Here is an 18,182-nt window from a genome sequence, read left to right on the forward strand (position 1 = left end):
CTCTTGTTTTCAGACTTGCCTTCAAAGTACATAGTGCACTGTTTCTATTCTACAGAAAAGAAATAGTAATCACCTACAAACTTATTTGAAGAAATACAGAAAAAAATAACTGTAGGTTGCCTTATCAACCAAAGCCAGAATAGCTGATTGGATCTTGGAGCATAGTTATTGCAAGGATTTTCCTATGTTAGCATGTAGTGTTCCCTACATAATCTCATAGAACAGGATAAGGTTGAATCTTAACTTTGATTTTCCTGGCTTATATACATTTAAGTCAAGAATCCATAGCATTAATATAAACTGAAGGGACAGTTTAGAATTTTGTTTGACCAGAAATCACTGTCAGATTCCCTGAAATCACAATTTTGAATCCTGGCAGTGTCGACTTAGCCCTTCATTCTTCAAAGGCAGAAAAAAATTCAAAACAGTTTAATAAGTGTAGTGTCTTGGGTGAGCTCTTAAAAGGGACATCATCCGCTTAAAATCACAGTTCATGTTTTTAACTACAAGTGACACACAAGATGTCTATAATCGAAAGAGATTGGAAGGGAGAAAAATCTGTTTTTTCAGTTTGTTAACTTTGTGCATATGACAGAATTTTGCGTGTCATCTGTTTCCTTATTATAAAAGTAGGAAAATATGGTTGTAAGCTAGAAAAAGTAGCAAGGGTCCTCAGGGCCAGGGCTAGTATCTGAAACTACTTTTAACTAATTTTTAAAAATGTACTCAATTTCAGGTTGATGGTGGTGTCTCTTTCAAAAGTGTTTTGCTTTTCGTGAACATAAAACTTGCAGCTTTAATATGTCCCAACAATTCAATTTTTCTAAAGATAATCTTTTAATACAATTATATGAAAAAAAGTCTTGACTATGTCATCAAACATAACAAGACATGTGCTTCCTTGCCTACTAATATGTCATCTGTAAATTCAAGATCAGCTAATTTGAAGCCTTAAATTACAGGAAGTATAAAACAAGTCATAACAGATTGCAAATTAGTACATCTTCTTATGCCTTTCAATGTTTTTTAAAAAGAAATGGCATATTACTCTATGTTTTATTTTTTAAAATGCCATAGCAAGTTTATCTTCATGCCTAGCCATTCCCAAACACATATTAGGCTGATTAGGTAATGATACATGCTGCACAAAAGTACCCTGTGGTGCCTTGTGCAGCCAGCCATTATCTTTAGTGATGATCCTGGTCACTAGACAATAAACAAGGCAAAGAGTATTGCACAAAGTCTAGCAAAGTGAAAGTAGTAAGCCCATGTGTAAGATTTCACAAAAGAAAAGTGAAAAACAAATTAATGACTTGGCCATGCCTCCATTCAAGATGGAATACATGCTCAAGCCTCAAAGAAGAGGAACAAAAATTTTTCTCTTCCCCTGCACATGGATTGGAGGTTAGAAGGAAGAGGAAGGCTGACTGACCCCATGTCCTTCTTCAGAGGTCAGTCTCACACTGATCTTGTGCTGCCTCTTCTCCACATAAGCTGCAGACTCCACAATTCCACATTTAATGTGGAATGTCTGCAAATTTGGGGGAATCACGGGGCGGTAGCAGGCTCTAGTTCTTAGATTGTTGCATAAATAATCTGAGTGCTCTCACCAGTGTTGATTATGAGGCACATTATTTATATTTCAGATAAAAAACACAGGGGCCTTTGTTACATCTTGCAGGCCTCCAGGTTGGAAAAAGGGGAGATGAGGTGATGATTGCCTTCTACTTCTACTCTGAGGCAGAGAGATCTGGGCTGGTGATGGGTTTCTTCCCCAATTGGTCTTGCTATTGGAAGAAGAGACTGGGTCAGCATGTGCCTTACAAGGCAGTAGACTGGGGCTCCAAGTGTTTTGATGCATTGCTTAGGCCAGTGGTTAGCTCTGCCTCTGCTCCATGTACACTGAATGTTTTAACTTTCTACCAGCAAACATGACATTACAGTACTAAAGACTCAGTTTTTCCATGAGGCTCACTGAGATAAGCAAATGAAATAAATAATATTTAATAAATCTGAATCCGTATGTCTAAGTTAGTTCTGCCATCTGCCTCTTCCTTTCCATTCTTAGATTGAAAGCTCTCTGGGATAGGAAACCTTTAGATTTGTGTCCTGGGAACATCTCAGCATGTTGTTGGTGTAACAGATATGGCAATTTCCTGCAATATCCTTGAAAAAAATCTTATTCAATTAAGTTTAAGTATTTAAGTATCTTTGGAGTCCATCATATTAAATGCAAAGTTTTGTATTTTTGTGTGGTGGGATTATATTAACCTCTCCAGGTGGAAGATGGGATATTAATCTTGTGAAGTATTATGAACTTCAGAGGACTATATTGAACAATGTACCAGGCAAGAATGGACTTTGGGGATAAACAGTGTCAAGTGGTTTGCCTGGAGAATCTCTAGGGGAGGTGAGGGCAATTGCAAATTCCACACTTCTGCTTATGCAAAAACCCAGTGTTTTGAAGCTTTGTCCAGAGCAGAGGACCATTATCTGCTGATTACCTGTTCTTAAGGTCTCAAGATCAAGCTGCAAGCTGTACAAAGGAAAGACTAACTTATTAGTGGGGATTCTGGTTGCAACAGAACGTGTCATGAACTCGTAACCCCAGGGAAAACCCAGTTGTGGATTTTGAAGGACTGACACCTACCAGAGCCCTACACGATGTCTACATTAGCACTTTTGTTGGTAGAACTTTTGAAAAAAAACACTCCCCTAACCGACAGAAGTCTCACCAACAAAAGCGCCAGTGTGGAGAGCATGACATAGCTACTGCTGCCCGTTGGCTGTGCTGCTGTAAAGTCCATAGTGTAGATATAGCCCACGTCTGGAGTAGGAGTGATCTCTGGTAAGCTTATTAGCATGCATGTAGGTTCATTTATTGTTTTTAATACATTTTCTCTATAATGTTTTCACCTTAAGAACAAATGTGCTTGCTTAGAAATAGCTCTGTGGTAACTTGTAACTGTTGTCAATTACAGCTGTTCACAGCCTTTTGACAGAAAGGAAAGCGCAGATGCTGGCCTGTTTAGGCAGTCTGGTTTGTTGGGGATATCACAGTGTAGACAGGGAGTTGTGCTGCCTAGAAAAAACCTGGTCAGGACAGGGGAGATGTAGGTCTCTGGCCCAATAGAGGTGATGGCTGGGAGCTGGAAGCCTTAAAGTGGGTGCCCTTGGGGACCCCGGAGGGGGAGACAGTTGCAGTTGCTCTGAACTGCAACAGATGGCATTTAACAAACAATTATATATGATGCCCCGAAAGCCTGAAGTTTAATAAAAAAGAAATCCTGTATGATTTCCAACAGCGTGTTCAGCTACTCATGTCATGTGTCCCCTCAGTTGGGAGTGGGGTCGTGGTCACATTTTGGGGGACTCCTCAGGCAGGCTAGGAAACAATGACAATGAGACCTGCCTTAGTCATTCTCCGATGGGGTCTCTTAAATTCACTGTCTCTTGTTACTCCCCACATACTCTATATCACACACATCCCCATGCATTCCTTTGCTTCTTCTTGCCCTCTGTTCACTTCTCATCCCCCTCATTAATGCTTCTTCTTCCTCATTCGCTGCTTCTCTTCCTCACCCTGCTCCCACCACCTTATCCCCTGCTTTCCTGACCTCACCCTCTTCCTTCTTCACCACACCTCATCCCTGCTCCTTCCTCCCCCTTCTCCCCCCCTTCCCCCCTCCCCAACCTCATCCCTGCTCCTTCCTCATCCCGTTCCCCCCACTTCACCCCTCCACCCCCCTCATCCCTGCTCCTTCCTCATCCCGTTCCCCCCACTTCCCCCCTCCACCCCCCTCATCCCTGCTCCTTCCTCATCCCGTTCCCCCCACTTCCCCCCCTCCCCCCCATCCCTCCCGCTCCTCTCATCCCGTTCCCCCCACTTCACCCCTCCCCAACCTCATCCCTGCTCCTTCCTCATCCCTTCCCCCCACTTCACCCCTTCACCCCCCCTCATCCCTGCTCCTTCCTCATCCCGTTCCCCCCCTTCATCCTCCTCCCCCCTCATCCCTGCTCTTCCTCATCCCGTTCCCCCCACTTCCCCCCTGCTCCCCCCATCCCTGCTCCTTCCTCATCCCGTTCCCCCCACTTCACCCCTCCACCCCCCTCATCCCTGCTCCTTCCTCATCCCGTTCCCCCCACTTCACCCCTCCACCCCCCTCATCCCTGCTCCTTCCTCATCCCGTTCCCCCCCACTTCACCCCTCCACCCCCCTCATCCCTGCTCCTTCCTCATCCCGTTCCCCCCACTTCACCCCCTCCACCCCCCTCATCCCTGCTCCTTCCTCATCCCGTTCCCCCCACTTCACCCCTTCACCCCCCTCCCTGCTCCTTCCTCATCCCGTTCCCCCCACTTCACCCCTCCTCCCCCCTCATCCCTGCTCCTTCCTCATCCCGTTCCCCCCACTTCCCCCCTGCTCCCCCCCATCCCTGCTCCTTCCTCATCCCGTTCCCCCCACTTCACCCCTCCAGCCCCCTCATCCCTGCTCCTTCCTCATCCCGTTCCCCCCACTTCCCCCCTCCACCCCCCTCATCCCTGCTCCTTCCTCATCCCGTTCCCCCCACTTCACCCCTTCACCCCCTCATCCCTGCTCCTTCCTCATCCCGTTCCCCCCCACTTCCCCCCTCCACCCCCTCATCCCTGCTCCTTCCTCATCCCGTTCCCCCCACTTCCCCCCTGCTCCCCCCATCCCTGCTCCTTCCTCATCCCGTTCCCCCCACTTCACCCCTCCAGCCCCCTCATCCCTGCTCCTTCCTCATCCCGTTCCCCCCACTTCACCCCGCACCCCCCTCATCCCTGCTCCTTCCTCATCCCGTCCCCCCACTTCACCCCTTCACCCCCTCATCCCTGCTCCTTCCTCATCCCGTTCCCCCCACTTCATCCTCCTCCCCCCCTCATCCCTGCTCCTTCCTCCCCCTTCTCCCCCCACTTCCCCCCTCCACCCCCCTCATCCCTGCTCCTTCCTCATCCCGTTCCCCCCCACTTCACCCCTCCCCCCTCATCCCTGCTCCTTCCTCATCCCGTTCCCCCCACTTCACCCCTTCCCCCCTCATCCCTGCTCCTTCCTCATCCCGTTCCCCCCCACTTCCCCCCTCCACCCCCCTCATCCCTGCTCCTTCCTCATCCCGTTCCCCCCACTTCCCCCTGCTCCCCCCCATCCTGCTCCTTCCTCATCCCGTTCCCCCCACTTCACCCCTCCCCAACCTCATCCCTGCTCCTTCCTCATCCCGTTCCCCCCACTTCACTCCTCCTCCCCCCTCATCCCTGCTCCTTCCTCATCCCGTTCCCCCCACTTCACTCCCCCCCCTCATCCCTGCTCCTTCCTCATCCCGTTCCCCCCCACTTCCCCCCTGCTCCCCCCATCCCTGCTCCTTCCTCATCCCTCCCCCCACTTCACCCCTCCTCCCCCCATCCCTGCCCCTTCCTCATCCCGTTCCCCCCACTTCCCCCTGCTCCCCCCCATCCCTGCTCCTTCCTCATCCCGTTCCCCCCACTTCCCCCCCTGCTCCCCCCCATCCCTGCTCCTTCCTCATCCCGTTCCCCCCACTTCCCCCCTGCTCCCCCCATCCCTGCTCCTTCCTCATCCCGTTCCCCCCACTTCACCCCTTCACCCCCTCATCCCTGCTCCTTCCTCATCCCGTTCCCCCCACTTCACCCCTTCCCCCCCTCATCCCTGCTCCTTCCTCATCCCGTTCCCCCCACTTCACCCCTTCACCCCCTCATCCCTGCTCCTTCCTCATCCCGTTCCCCCCCCACTTCATCCTCCTCCCCCCTCATCCCTGCTCCTTCCTCCCCCTTCTCCCCCACTTCCCCCCTCCCCAACCTCATCCCTGCTCCTTCCTCATCCCGTTCCCCCCTTCACCCCTTCACCCCCTCATCCCTGCTCCTTCCTCATCCCGTTCCCCCCACTTCCCCCCTCCACCCCCCTCATCCCTGCTCCTTCCTCATCCCGTTCCCCCCACTTCCCCCCTGCCCCCCCCATCCCTGCTCCTTCCTCATCCCGTTCCCCCCACTTCCCCCCTGCTCCCCCCCATCCCTGCTCCTTCCTCATCCCGTTCCCCCCACTTCATCCTCCTCCCCCCTCATCCCTGCTCCTTCCTCATCCCGTTCCCCCCACTTCATCCTCCTCCCCCCTCATCCCTGCTCCTTCCTCATCCCGTTCCCCCCACTTCCCCCCTGCTCCCCCCATCCCTGCTCCTTCCTCATCCCGTTCCCCCCACTTCACCCCTCCTCCCCCCCATCCCTGCCCCTTCCTCATCCCGTTCCCCCCACTTCCCCCCTGCCCCCCCCATCCCTGCTCCTTCCTCATCCCGTTCCCCCCACTTCCCCCCTGCTCCCCCCATCCCTGCTCCTTCCTCATCCCGTTCCCCCCACTTCCCCCCTGCTCCCCCCCATCCCTGCTCCTTCCTCATCCCGTTCCCCCCACTTCCCCCCCTCCACCCCCCTCATCCCTGCCCCTTCCTCATCCCGTTCCCCCCACTTCACCCCTTCACCCCCTCATCCCTGCTCCTTCCTCATCCCGTTCCCCCCACTTCATCCTCCTCCCCCCTCATCCCTGCTCCTTCCTCCCCCTTCCCCCCACTTCCCCCCCCTCCCCAACCTCATCCCTGCTCCTTCCTCATCCCGTTCCCCCCCACTTCACCCTCCACCCCCCTCATCCCTGCTCCTTCCTCATCCCGTTCCCCCCTTCACCCCTTCACCCCCTCATCCCTGCTCCTTCCTCATCCCGTTCCCCCCCCACTTCCCCCCTCCACCCCCTCATCCCTGCTCCTTCCTCATCCCGTTCCCCCCACTTCCTCCCTGCTCCCCCCCATCCCTGCTCCTTCCTCATCCCGTTCCCCCCACTTCACCCCTCCCCAACCTCATCCCTGCTCCTTCCTCATCCCGTTCCCCCCACTTCACCCCTCCCCCCCTCATCCCTGCTCCTTCCTCATCCCGTTCCCCCCTTCATCCCCTCCCCCCTCATCCCTGCTCCTTCCTCATCCCGTTCCCCCCACTTCCCCCCTGCCCCCCCATCCCTGCTCCTTCCTCATCCCGTTCCCCCCACTTCACCCCTCCTCCCCCCCATCCCTGCCCCTTCCTCATCCCGTTCCCCCCACTTCCCCCCTGCTCCCCCCCCATCCCGCTCCTTCCTCATCCCGTTCCCCCCACTTCCCCCCTGCTCCCCCCCATCCCTGCTCCTTCCTCATCCCGGTCCCCCCCCCCCCCCCCACCCCCACTTCCCCCCTCCCCCCCCCTCATCCCTGCCCCTTCCTCATCCCGTTCCCCCCACTTCACCCTCCACCCCCCTCATCCCTGCTCCTTCCTCATCCCGTTCCCCCCACTTCCCCCCTCCACCCCCCCCACATCCCTGCTCCTTCCTCATCCCTTCCCCCCACTTCCCCCCTGCTCCCCCCCATCCCTGCTCCTTCCTCATCCCGTTCCCCCCCCCACTCACCCCTCCCCAACCTCATCCCTGCTCCTTCCTCCTCCCTTCCCCCCCCACTTCACCCCTCCCCAACCTCATCCCTGCTCCTTCCTCTCCCGTTCCCCCCACTTCATCCCCTCCCCCCTCATCCCTGCTCCTTCCTCATCCCGTTCCCCCCACTTCCCCCCCTGCTCCCCCCATCCCTGCTCCTTCCTCATCCCGTTCCCCCCACTTCAACCCCCTCCCCCCCATCCCTGCCCCTTCCTCATCCCGTCCCCCCACTTCCCCCCTGCTCCCCCCCATCCCTGCTCCTCCTCATCCCGTTCCCCCCCTTCCCCCCCCTGCTCCCCATCCCGCTCCTTCTCATCCCGTTCCCCCCACTTCCCCCCTGCTCCCCCCCCCCATCCCTGCTCTTCCTCCCCCTTCTCCCCCACTTCCCCCCTCCACCCCCCTCATCCCTGCCCCTTCCTCATCCCGTTCCCCCCACTTCCCCCCTGCTCCCCCCCATCCCCTGCTCCTTCCTCATCCCGTTCCCCCCACTTCACCCCTCCACCCCCTCATCCCTGCTCCTTCCTCATCCCGTTCCCCCCACTTCCCCCCTCCCCCCCCCTCATCCCTGCCCCTTCCATCCCCGTTCCCCCCACTTCCCCCCTCCACCCCCCTCATCCCTGCCTCCTTCCTCATCCCGTTCCCCCACTCCCCCTCCACCCCCCTCATCCTGCTCCTTCCTCATCCCGTTCCCCCCACTTCCCCCCTGCTCCCCCCCATCCCTGCTCCTTCCTCATCCCGTTCCCCCCCACTTCACCCCTTCACCCCCCTCATCCCTGCTCCTTCCTCATCCCGTTCCCCCCACTTCACCCCTCCAGCCCCCTCATCCCTGCTCCTTCCTCATCCCGTTCCCCCCCTTCATCCTCCCCCCCCTCATCCCTGCTCCTTCCTCATCCCTTCCCCCCCTCCCCCTGCTCCCCCCATCCCTGCTCCTTCCTCATCCCGTTCCCCCCCTTCCCCCCCTCCCCCCCCCATCCCTGCCCCTTCCTCATCCCGTTCCCCCCACTTCCCCCCCTGCTCCCCCCCATCCCTGCTCCTTCCCATCCCGTTCCCCCCACTTCCCCCCTCTCCCCCCCTCCCTGCTCCTTCCTCATCCCGTTCCCCCCACTTCCTCCCTGCTCCCCCCCATCCCTGCTCCTTCCTCATCCCGTTCCCCCCCCCCTTCCCCCCTCACCCCCCTCATCCTGCCCCTTCCTCATCCCGTCCCCCCACCCCCCCTGCTCCCCCCCATCCCTGCCTCCTTCCTCCCTTCTCCCCCCTTCACCCCTCCACCCCCCCTCCCTGCTCCTTCCTCATCCCGTTCCCCCCACTTCCCCCCTCCACCCCCCTCATCCCTGCCCCTTCCTCATCCCGTTCCCCCCCACTTCACCCCTCCACCCCCCCTCATCCCTGCTCCTTCCTCATCCCGTTCCCCCCACTTCCCCCCTCCACCCCCCTCATCCCTGCTCCTTCCTCCTCCCCCTTCTCCCCCCCTTCCCCCCCTCCCTGCTCCTTCCTCATCCCGTTCCCCCCACTTCACCCCTCCCCAACCTCATCCCTGCCCTTCCTCATCCCGTTCCCCCACTTCACCCCTCCCAACTCATCCCTGCTCCTTCCTCCCCGTCCCCCCACTTCATCCTCCTCCCCCCTCATCCCTGCTCCTTCCTCATCCCGTTCCCCCCCACTTCCCCCCTGCTCCCCCCATCCCTGCTCCTTCCTCATCCCGTTCCCCCCCACTTCACCCCTTCACCCCCTCCCTGCCCCTTCCTCATCCCGTTCCCCCCACTTCCCCCCTGCTCCCCCCCCATCCCTGCTCCTTCCTCACCCGTTCCCCCCACTTCCCCCCTGCTCCCCCATCCCCTGCTCCTTCCTCATCCCGTTCCCCCCCCTTCCCCCCTGCTCCCCCCCATCCCGCTCCTTCCTCTCCGTTCCCCCCACTTCCCCCCTCCACCCCCCTCATTCCTGCCCCTCCTCATCCCTTCCCCCACTTCCCCCCCCTGCTCCCCCCATCCCTGCTCTTCCTCATCCCGTTCCCCCCACTTCACCCCTCCCCCCCTCATCCCTGCTCCTTCCTCATCCCGTTCCCCCCACTTCCCCCCTCCTCCCCCCCCATCCCTGCCCCTTCCTCATCCCGTTCCCCCCACTTCCCCCCTGCTCCCCCCCATCCCGTTCCCCCTCATCCCGTTCCCCCCACTTCCCCCCTGTCCCCCCCATCCCTGCTCCTTTCCTCATCCCGTTCCCCCACTTCCCCCTGCTCCCCCCCCCCATCCCTGCCCTTCCTCCCCCCCCCCGTTCCCCCCCCTCCCCCCCCTCCACCCCCCTCATCCCTGCCCCTTCCTCATCCCGTTCCCCCCAGTCTTCACCCCTTCCCCCCCGCATCCCTGCTCCTTCCTCATCCCTTCCCCCCACTCATCCTCCTCCCCCCTCCTCCCCTGCTCCTTCCTCCCCCTGCTCCCCCCACTTCCCCCCTCCCCAACCTCATCCCTGCTCCTTCCCATCCCTTCCCCCCGACTTCACCCCTCCACCCCCCCCCCTCATCCTGCCCTTCCTCATCCCGTTCCCCCCACTTCACCTCACCCTTCACCCCCTCATCCCTGCCCTCCTCATCCCGTTCCCCCCACTTCCCCCCACCACCCCCCCTCATCCCTGCTCCCTTCCTCACCCGTTCCCCCCACGTCCCCCCTGCTCCCCCCCACCCTGCTCCTTCCTCATCCCGTTCCCCCCACTTCACCCCTCCCCAACCTCATCCCTGCCCTTCCTCATCCCGTTCCCCCCACTTCACCCCCGCCCCATCCTCATCCCTGCTCCTTCCTCATCCCGTTCCCCCACTCATCCTCCTCCCCCCTCATCCCTGCTCCCTTCCTCATCCCGTTCCCCCCACTCCCCCCTGCTCCCCCCATCCCTGTCCTTCCTCATCCCGTTCCCCCCACTTCACCCCACCTCCCCCCCATCCCTGCCCTTCCTCCTCATCCCGTTCCCCCACTTCCCCCCTGCTCCCCCCATCCCTGCTCCTTCCTCATCCCGTTCCCCCCACTCCCCCCTGCTCCCCCCCATCCCTGCTCCTTCCTCATCCCGTTCCCCCCACTTCACCCCTCCACCCCCCTCATCCCTGCTCCTTCCTCATCCCGTTCCCCCCACTTCACCCCTCCACCCCCCTCATCCCTGCTCCTTCCTCATCCCGTTCCCCCCACTTCACCCCTCCACCCCCCCTCATCCCTGCTCCTTCCTCATCCCGTTCCCCCCACTTCCTCCCCGCCCCCCCCCCTCCCTGCTCCTTCCTCATCCCGTTCCCCCCCACTTCACCCCTCCCCCCCTCATCCCTGCTCCTTCCTCATCCCGTTCCCCCACTCATCAACCCCTCCCCAACCTCATCCCTGCTCCTTCTCATCCCGTTGCCCCCACTTCAATCCTCCTCCCCCCTCATCCCTGCTCCTTCCTCATCCCGTTCCCCCCACTTCCCCCCTGCTTCCCCCATCCCTGCGCCTTCTCATGCCCCGTTCCCCCCACTTCACCACCCCGCCTCCCCCCCATCCCTGCCCCTTCCTCATCCCGTTCCCCCCACTTCCCCCCCCTGCTCCCCCCCATCCCTGCTCCTTCCTCATCCCGTTCCCCCCACTTCCCCCCTGCTCCCCCATCCCTGCTCCTTCCTCATCCCGTTCCCCCCACTTCCCCCCCTGCTCCCCCCCCCCATCCCTGCTCCTTCCTCATCCCGTTCCCCCCACTTCCCCCCTCCACCCCCCCCTCATCCCTGCCCCTTCCTCATCCCGTTCCCCCCACTCCCCCCCTCCCCCCCCATCCCTTCTCCTTCCTCATCCCGTTCCCCCCACTTCACCCTCCACCCCCCCATCCCTGCTCCTTCCTCATCCCGTTCCCCCCACTTCCCCCCTCCACCCCCCTCATCCCTGCCCCTTCCTCATCCCGTTCCCCCCCTTCACCCCTCCACCCCCCTCCTCCCTGCTCCTTCCTCATCCCGTTCCCCCCACTTCACTCCTCCAGCCCCCTCATCCCTGCTCCTTCCTCATCCCGTTCCCCCCCACTTCCCCCCGCTCCCCCCCATCCCTGCTCCTTCCTCATCCCGTTCCCCCCCTTCACACCCCTCCCCAACCTCACCCTGCTCCTTCCTCATCCCTTCCCCCCACCTTCACCCCTCCCCAACCTCATCCCGCTCCTTCCTCATCCCGTTCCCCCCACTTCATCCTCCTCCCCCTCATCCCTGCTTCCTTCCTGCATCCCTTCCCCCCACTTCCCCCCTGCTCCCCCCATCCCTGCTCCTTCCTCATCCCGTTCCCCCCCTTCACCCACCCCTCCCCCCCCATCCCTGCCCCTTCCTCATCCCTTCCCCCCACTTCCCCCCTGCTCCCCCCCATCCCTGCTCCTCCTCATCCCGTTCCCCCCACTTCCCCCCTGCTCCCCCCATCCCTGCTCCTTCCTCATCCCGTTCCCCCCACTTCCCCCCTGCTCCCCCCCATCCCTGCTCCTTCCTCATCCCGTTCCCCCCACTTCCCCCCTCCACCCCCCTCATCCCTGCCCCTTCCTCATCCCGTTCCCCCCACTTCCCCCCTGCCCCCCCCCCATCCCTGCTCCTTCCTCATCCCGTTCCCCCCCTTCACCCCTCCCCCCCCCCACCCTGCTCCTTCCTCATCCCGTTCCCCCCCACTTCCCCCCTCCACCCCCCCTCATCCCTGCCCCTTCCTCATCCCGTTCCCCCCACTTCACCCCTCCACCCCCTCATCCTGCTCCTTCCTCTCCCGTTCCCCCCACTTCCCCCCCACCCCCCTCATCCCTGCTCCTTCCTCATCCCGTTCCCCCCACTTCCCCCCTGCCCCCCCCATCCCTGCTCCTTCCTCATCCCGTTCCCCCCACTTCACCCCTCCCCAACCTCTCCCTCGCCTTCCTCATCCCGTCCCCCACTTCCACCCCTCCCCAACCTCATCCCTGCTCCTTCCTCATCCCTTCCCCCCACTTCATCTCCTCCCCCCTCATCCTGCTCCTTCCTCTCCCGTTCCCCCCCCTTCCCTCCCCCCTGCTCCCCCCATCCCTGCTCCTTCCTCATCCCGTTCCCCCCACTTCCCCCCTCCTCCCCCCCTCCCTGCCCCTTCCTCATCCCGTTCCCCCCACTTCCCCCCTGCTCCCCCCCATCCCTGCTCCTTCCTCATCCCGTTCCCCCCCACTCCCCCCCCCCCCCCCCCATCCCTGCTCCTTCCTCATCCCGTTCCCCCCACTTCCCCCCTGCTCCCCCCCATCCCTGCTCCTTCCTCATCCCGTTCCCCCCCTTCCCCCCCTCCACCCCCCTCATCCCTGCCCCTTCCTCTCCCGTTCCCCCCACTTCCCCCTGCTCCCCCCCCCTGCTCGCTTCCCCTCATCCCGTTCCCCCACTTCCTCCCCCCTCCACCCCCCTCATCCCTGCCCCTTCCTCATCCGTTCCCCCCACTTCACACCCTCCACCACCCCTCATCCCTGCTCCTTCCTCATCCCGTCCCCCCCACTTCATCCTCCTCCCCCCCTCATCCCTGCTCCTTCCTCTCCCCCGTTCCCCACTTCCCCCGCTCCCCCATCCCCTGCCCTTTCCTCATCCGTTCCCCCCACTTCCCCCTGCTCCCCCCCATCCTGCTCCTTCCTTCTCCCCGTTCCCCCCACGTCCCCCCTCCACCCCCCTCATCCCTGCCCCTCCTCATCCCGTTCCCCCCACTTCCCCCCTGCTCCCCCCCATCCCTGCTCCCTTCCCATCCCGTTCCCCCCACTTCCCCCCTCCACCCCCCTCATCCCTGCTCCTTCCTCATCCCGTTCCCCCACTTCACCCCTCCACCCCCCTCATCCCTGCTCCTTCCTCTCCCCTCCCCCCCTTCCCCCCTGCTCCCCATCCCTGCTCCTTCCTCATCCCGTTCCCCCCACTTCCCCCCTCCACCCCCCTCATCCCTGCCCTTCCTCATCCCGTTCCCCCCCCCTCCCCCCCTCTCCCCCCCTCCCTGCTCCTTCCTCATCCCGTTCCCCCCACTTCCCCCTCCCCCCCCCTCATCCCTGCCCCTTCCTCATCCCGTTCCCCCCACTCATCACCCCTCCACCCCACCCTCCCCTGCTCCTTCCTCACCCGTTCCCACCCCACTTCCCCCCTGCTCCCCCCCATCCTGCTCCTTCCTCCATTCCCGTTCTCCCCCACTTCCCCCCTCCACCCCCCTCATCCCTGCCCCTTCCTCATCCCGTTCCCCCCACTTCCCCCCCTCCCCCCCATCCCTGCTCCTTCCTCATCCCGTTCCCCCACTTCCCCCTCCACCCCCCTCATCCCTGCTCCTTCCTCATCCCGTCCCCCCACTCTTCACCCCTCCACCCCCCTCATCCCTGCTCCTTCCTCATCCCGTTCCCCCCACTTCCCCCCTGCTCCCCCATCCCTGCTCCTTCCTCATCCCGTTGCCCCCCCCTTCCCCCTGCTCCCCCCCATCCCTGCTCCTTCCTCATCCCGTTCCCCCCACTTCACCCCTGCTCCCCCCCCCATCCCTGCCCCTTCCTCATCCCGTTCCCCCCACTTCCCCCCTGCTCCCCCCCATCCCTGCTCCTTCCTCATCCCGTCCCCCCTTCCCCCCTGCTCCTCCCCCCTCATCCCTGCTCCTTCCTCATCCCGTTCCCCACCACTTCACCCCTCCACCCCCCCCATCCCTGCTCGCCTCCTCATCCGTTCCCCCCACTTCCCCCCTGCTCCCCCCCTCCCTGCTCCTTCCTCATCCCGGTCCCCCCACTTCACCCCTCCTCCCCCCCCTCCCTGCCCCTTCCTCATCCCGTTCCCCCCACTTCCCCCCTGCCCCCCCCCATCCCTGCCCCTTCCTCATCCCGTTCCCCCCACTTCCCCCCCCCCCCCCCTCATCCCTGCTCCTTCCTCATCCCGTTCCCCCCACTTCCCCCCCCCCTGCTCCCCCCATCCCTGCTCCTTCCTCATCCCGTTCCCCCCACTTCACCCCTCCCCAACCTCATCCCTGCTCCTTCCTCATCCCGTTCCCCCCACTTCACCCCTCCCCAACCTCATCCTGCTCCTTCCTCATCCCTTCCCCCCACTTCATCCTCCTCCCCCCTCACCCTGCTCCTTCCCTCCCGTTCCCCCCACTTCCCCCCTGCCCCCCTCCCTGCTCCTTCCTCATCCCTTCCCCCCACTTCACCCCTCCTCCCCCCCATCCCTGCCCCTTCCTCATCCCGGTCCCCCCCCTTCCCCCCTGCTCCCCCCCATCCCTGCTCCTTCCTCATCCCGTTCCCCCCACTTCCCCCCTGCTCCCCCATCCCTGCTCCTTCCTCATCCCGTTCCCCCCACTTCCCCCCTGCTCCCCCCCATCCCTGCTCCTTCCTCATCCCGTTCCCCCCACTTCCCCCCTCCACCCCCCTCATCCCTGCCCCTTCCTCATCCCTTCTCCCCCACTTCCCCCCGCTCCCCCCCCATCCCTGCCTCCTTCCTCATCCCGTTCCCCCACTTCCCCCCTCCACCCCCCTCATCCCTGCCCTTCCTCATCCCGTTCCCCCCACTTCACCCCTCCACCCCCCTCATCCCTGCTCCTTCCCCTCATCCCGTTTCCCCCCACTTCATCCTCCTCCCCCCCATCCCTGCTCCTTCCTCATCCCGTTCCCCCCACTTCCCCCTGCTCCCCCATCCTGCTCCTTCCTCAGCCGTTCCCCCCCACTTCCCCCCCTCTCCCCCACCCATCCCTGCTCCTTCCTCATCCCGTTCCCCCCACTCCCCCCCCCCCCCCCCTCATCCCTGCCCCTTCCTCATCCCGTTCCCCCCACCTCCCCCCTGCTCCCCCCATCCCTGCTCCTTCCTCATCCCGTTCCCCCCCACTTCCCCCCTCCACCCCCCTCATCCCTGCCCCTTCCTCATCCCGTTCCCCCCACTTCACCCCTCCACCCCCCTCATCCCTGCTCCTTCCTCATCCCGTTCCCCCCACTTCCCCCCTGCTCCCCCATCCCTGCTCCTTCCTCATCCCGTTCCCCCCACTTCCCCCCTCCACCCCCCTCATCCCTGCCCCTTCCTCATCCCGGTCCCCCCACTTCCCCCCTGCTCCCCCCATCCCTGCTCCTTCCTCATCCCGTTCCCCCCACGTCCCCCCTCCACCCCCCTCATCCCTGCCCCCTTCCTCATCCCGTTCCCCCCCACTTCACCCTCCACCCCCCTCATCCTGCTCCTTCCTCATCCCGTTCCCCCCCTTCCCCCCTGCTCCCCCCCATCCCTGCTCCTTCCTCATCCCGTTCCCCCCCACTTCCCCCCTCCACCCCCCCCACCCTGCCCCTTCCTCATCCCTTCCCCCCACTTCCCCCGCTCCCCCCCATCCCTCTCCTTCCTCTCCCTTTCCCCCCCCTTCCCCCCTCCACCCCCCTCATCCCTGCCCCTTCCTCATCCCGTTCCCCCTTCACCCCTCCACCCCCCTCATCCCTGCTCCTTCCTCATCCCGTTCCCCCACTTCCCCCCTGCTCCCCCCTCCCTGCTCCTTCCTCATCCCGTTCCCCCCACTTCCCCCCTGCTCCCCCCATCCCTGCTCCTTCCTCATCCCGTTCCCCCCACTTCACCCCTCCTCCCCCCCATCCCTGCTCCTTCCTCATCCCGTTCCCCCCACTTCACCCCTTCACCCCCTCATCCCTGCTCCTTCCTCATCCCGTTCCCCCCACTTCACTCCTCCAGCCCCCTCCTCCCTGCTCCTTCCTCATCCCGTTCCCCCCACTTCCCCCTCCTGCTCCCCCCATCCCTGCTCCTTCCTCATCCCGTTCCCCCCACTTCACCCCTTCACCCCCCTCATCCCTGCTCCTTCCTCATCCCGTTCCCCCCACTTCACTCCTCCTCCCCCCTCATCCCTGCTCCTTCCTCATCCCGTTCCCCCCACTTCCCCCCTGCTCCCCCCCATCCCCTGCTTTCCCAATCTCACCCCCTTCCTTCCTCCCTCCGCTCGACACCTCATCTCTGGCTCCTCCCCCACCCCTGCTCTCCCCGCAACTCACCCCCGCTCCTCGTCATCCCCCGCCGGCCCCCGCACAGCCGTCCGGGCCCAGCCGCTCCCGCGCCCTCGATGGCGTCAGCGAGGGGGATTGGCCAGCGGGCGCCCCCCCGCGCTCTCAGCCATTTTAAGCAGCGGGAGGAGCCGGCCCCGCGTTCATTCGCCGCCGCCCGAGCCTGGGCTCCGCGCCACGAGCGGGTGAGTGCGCGCGCCCGCCGCTCCTCCGCGCGCCAACGGCCCGGCCCGGCCCTGCCCTGCCCGGCCCGCGGGCGGGGGCGTTCGGCGGCGGGACTCGCTGCGGGCCCCGGGCGAGACGCGGGGCGGGTGGGGGGTTCCCCCTCCTGCCCGGGGGGTGGGGCCGCGACTGTGAGGCGGGCCGGGCGCGGACAGCTCCCGCCTGAGGGCGGGCGGCGGGGAGATGCCGCGGGCGGGGCCCGGGCCGATGTGTCCTTTAAAGCGTCGCGGGGCGCAGGGTCACCGGCCTTTCCAGCGTCTCCTTCCCACTCGCGCTGGCGGCCCGCGGCCCAGCCCGTCTCCCCCGCCCGCTTCGCTGTGCCCTCGGGCTGCGCCGCCCGCCCTCCCGACGCGGTGGCATCTCTGGGGGCGGTGCCTGGCTTGGTTTTGTGCGGCGTGCCCGGCACGGTGGCTTCCCCGTGCTCTGCCGGGGTGCTGACCCCCGAGCCGGTGTCTGGCGTGTGGCACTTGCCCAGCAGCATCTGCTCCGTAGCCTCCGGTGCCCTGCCTCGCCCCTCGGTGCAGAGCAAGTTGCCTGCTCAAGTTGCCCTGCATCAGCAGCCTTCCCCCCACGCTCGGTCACAGCGGCCTTCCCAGGGGCTGGATGCAGCGCGGATGGCTCCTCCCGCGCACGCCGCTTTCCCGGTGGCAGAGAAGGCTGGACTCAGGACGTGGCCTCACACACACACGCACAAAAAGCAGGAAAATGTGATTCATTGCTTAGCACCGTCCAAAGTAGCATATTTTCTGTTGCACGTCATGGCAAGAGCATATGCTAAATGCACAGCAAGAAAGTGGCGTTTTCCTCTTCGAAATACAAACTGAATTTTATAGAACTGTAAAATCTTCGCTGTGTGGCTTTTGGGGGTTGTTTTTCAAGCTGATAAGCATACACGTGTATTTACTGCATAGGAGGTAATGACACTTAAATAAGCCAGTTTGGGGGGCACTGGAGATTATTTTTTCTGGATAATGGAGGAAGTCCAAGTTCTGTTGTAATTCTTTTTACCAGTTGTTGCTTTGAGGAAAATATTGTAATCATTTTCTGAGCCATGATGCACTAGTTATCATCTTTTTTGGTTGTCATCTTACTCTTTAAGTCTTCAGACAAGGACCTTTTAAGTAAAGCTTAATAGCATGAAAAGATTTAGCCCAAGCTGAGAAACACTACAAATCAAGTGAATTGGCTGCCACAATCACTAAAGATTTTTAAAGAACATTGTCAGGTTAAAGTCCTCACCTACATTGTTGCTACCATCTTAGGTTATTAAAACCTAAATATTAATCCAATTTACTTTTGACCAATAATATTGTTTCTTACATTTCCATCATTGCCAATTCCAAGTACTCAAAAATCATGAGTCAGGCCACAATGATTATGAGACTGTCTTAAAAATCATGAGATTATTAAAAATAATACACTTTAGGTTCTTTTAAATGTGCCTTCTGATTTGGGGACTTTTTAAGGTTCATGTTGTCAAGCTTTTTTCCACAACCGTGATGCCTAGAATCTTACTTTTTAAAAAAATCAAAAGCTCAGATTCTTA

The 18,182-nt window shown here is 61.5% G+C and overlaps 1 protein-coding gene and 1 long non-coding RNA gene across 5 annotated transcripts in view; one reads left to right on the top strand and one right to left on the bottom strand.

The window, feature by feature from the left end:
• Positions 1–3,246: 3,246 nt before the first annotated feature.
• Positions 3,247–16,539, bottom strand: LOC119861866. Its single transcript, XR_005295050.2, has 2 exons — positions 16,406–16,539; positions 3,247–3,385 (listed from the first exon to the last, which is right to left on the bottom strand). It is a non-coding gene; the product is annotated as an uncharacterized LOC119861866 (long non-coding RNA).
• The window catches only part of ACSL4 (acyl-CoA synthetase long chain family member 4), a 47,417-nt gene continuing 45,735 nt past the window's right edge, over positions 16,501–18,182 (top strand). Inside the window, exon 1 of one of the 4 annotated variants that reach the window (XM_038417563.2) lies at positions 16,501–16,599. The gene's annotated coding sequence lies outside the window, so the exon portion shown is untranslated. The remainder of the gene's footprint in view (positions 16,600–18,182) is intronic. The other 3 variants (XM_038417559.2, XM_038417566.2, XM_038417564.2) reach the window with 3 other exon arrangements.

Source organism: Dermochelys coriacea, chromosome 9 (genome assembly GCF_009764565.3).
Source record: "Dermochelys coriacea isolate rDerCor1 chromosome 9, rDerCor1.pri.v4, whole genome shotgun sequence".
NCBI classification, from domain to species: Eukaryota; Metazoa; Chordata; order Testudines; family Dermochelyidae; genus Dermochelys; species Dermochelys coriacea.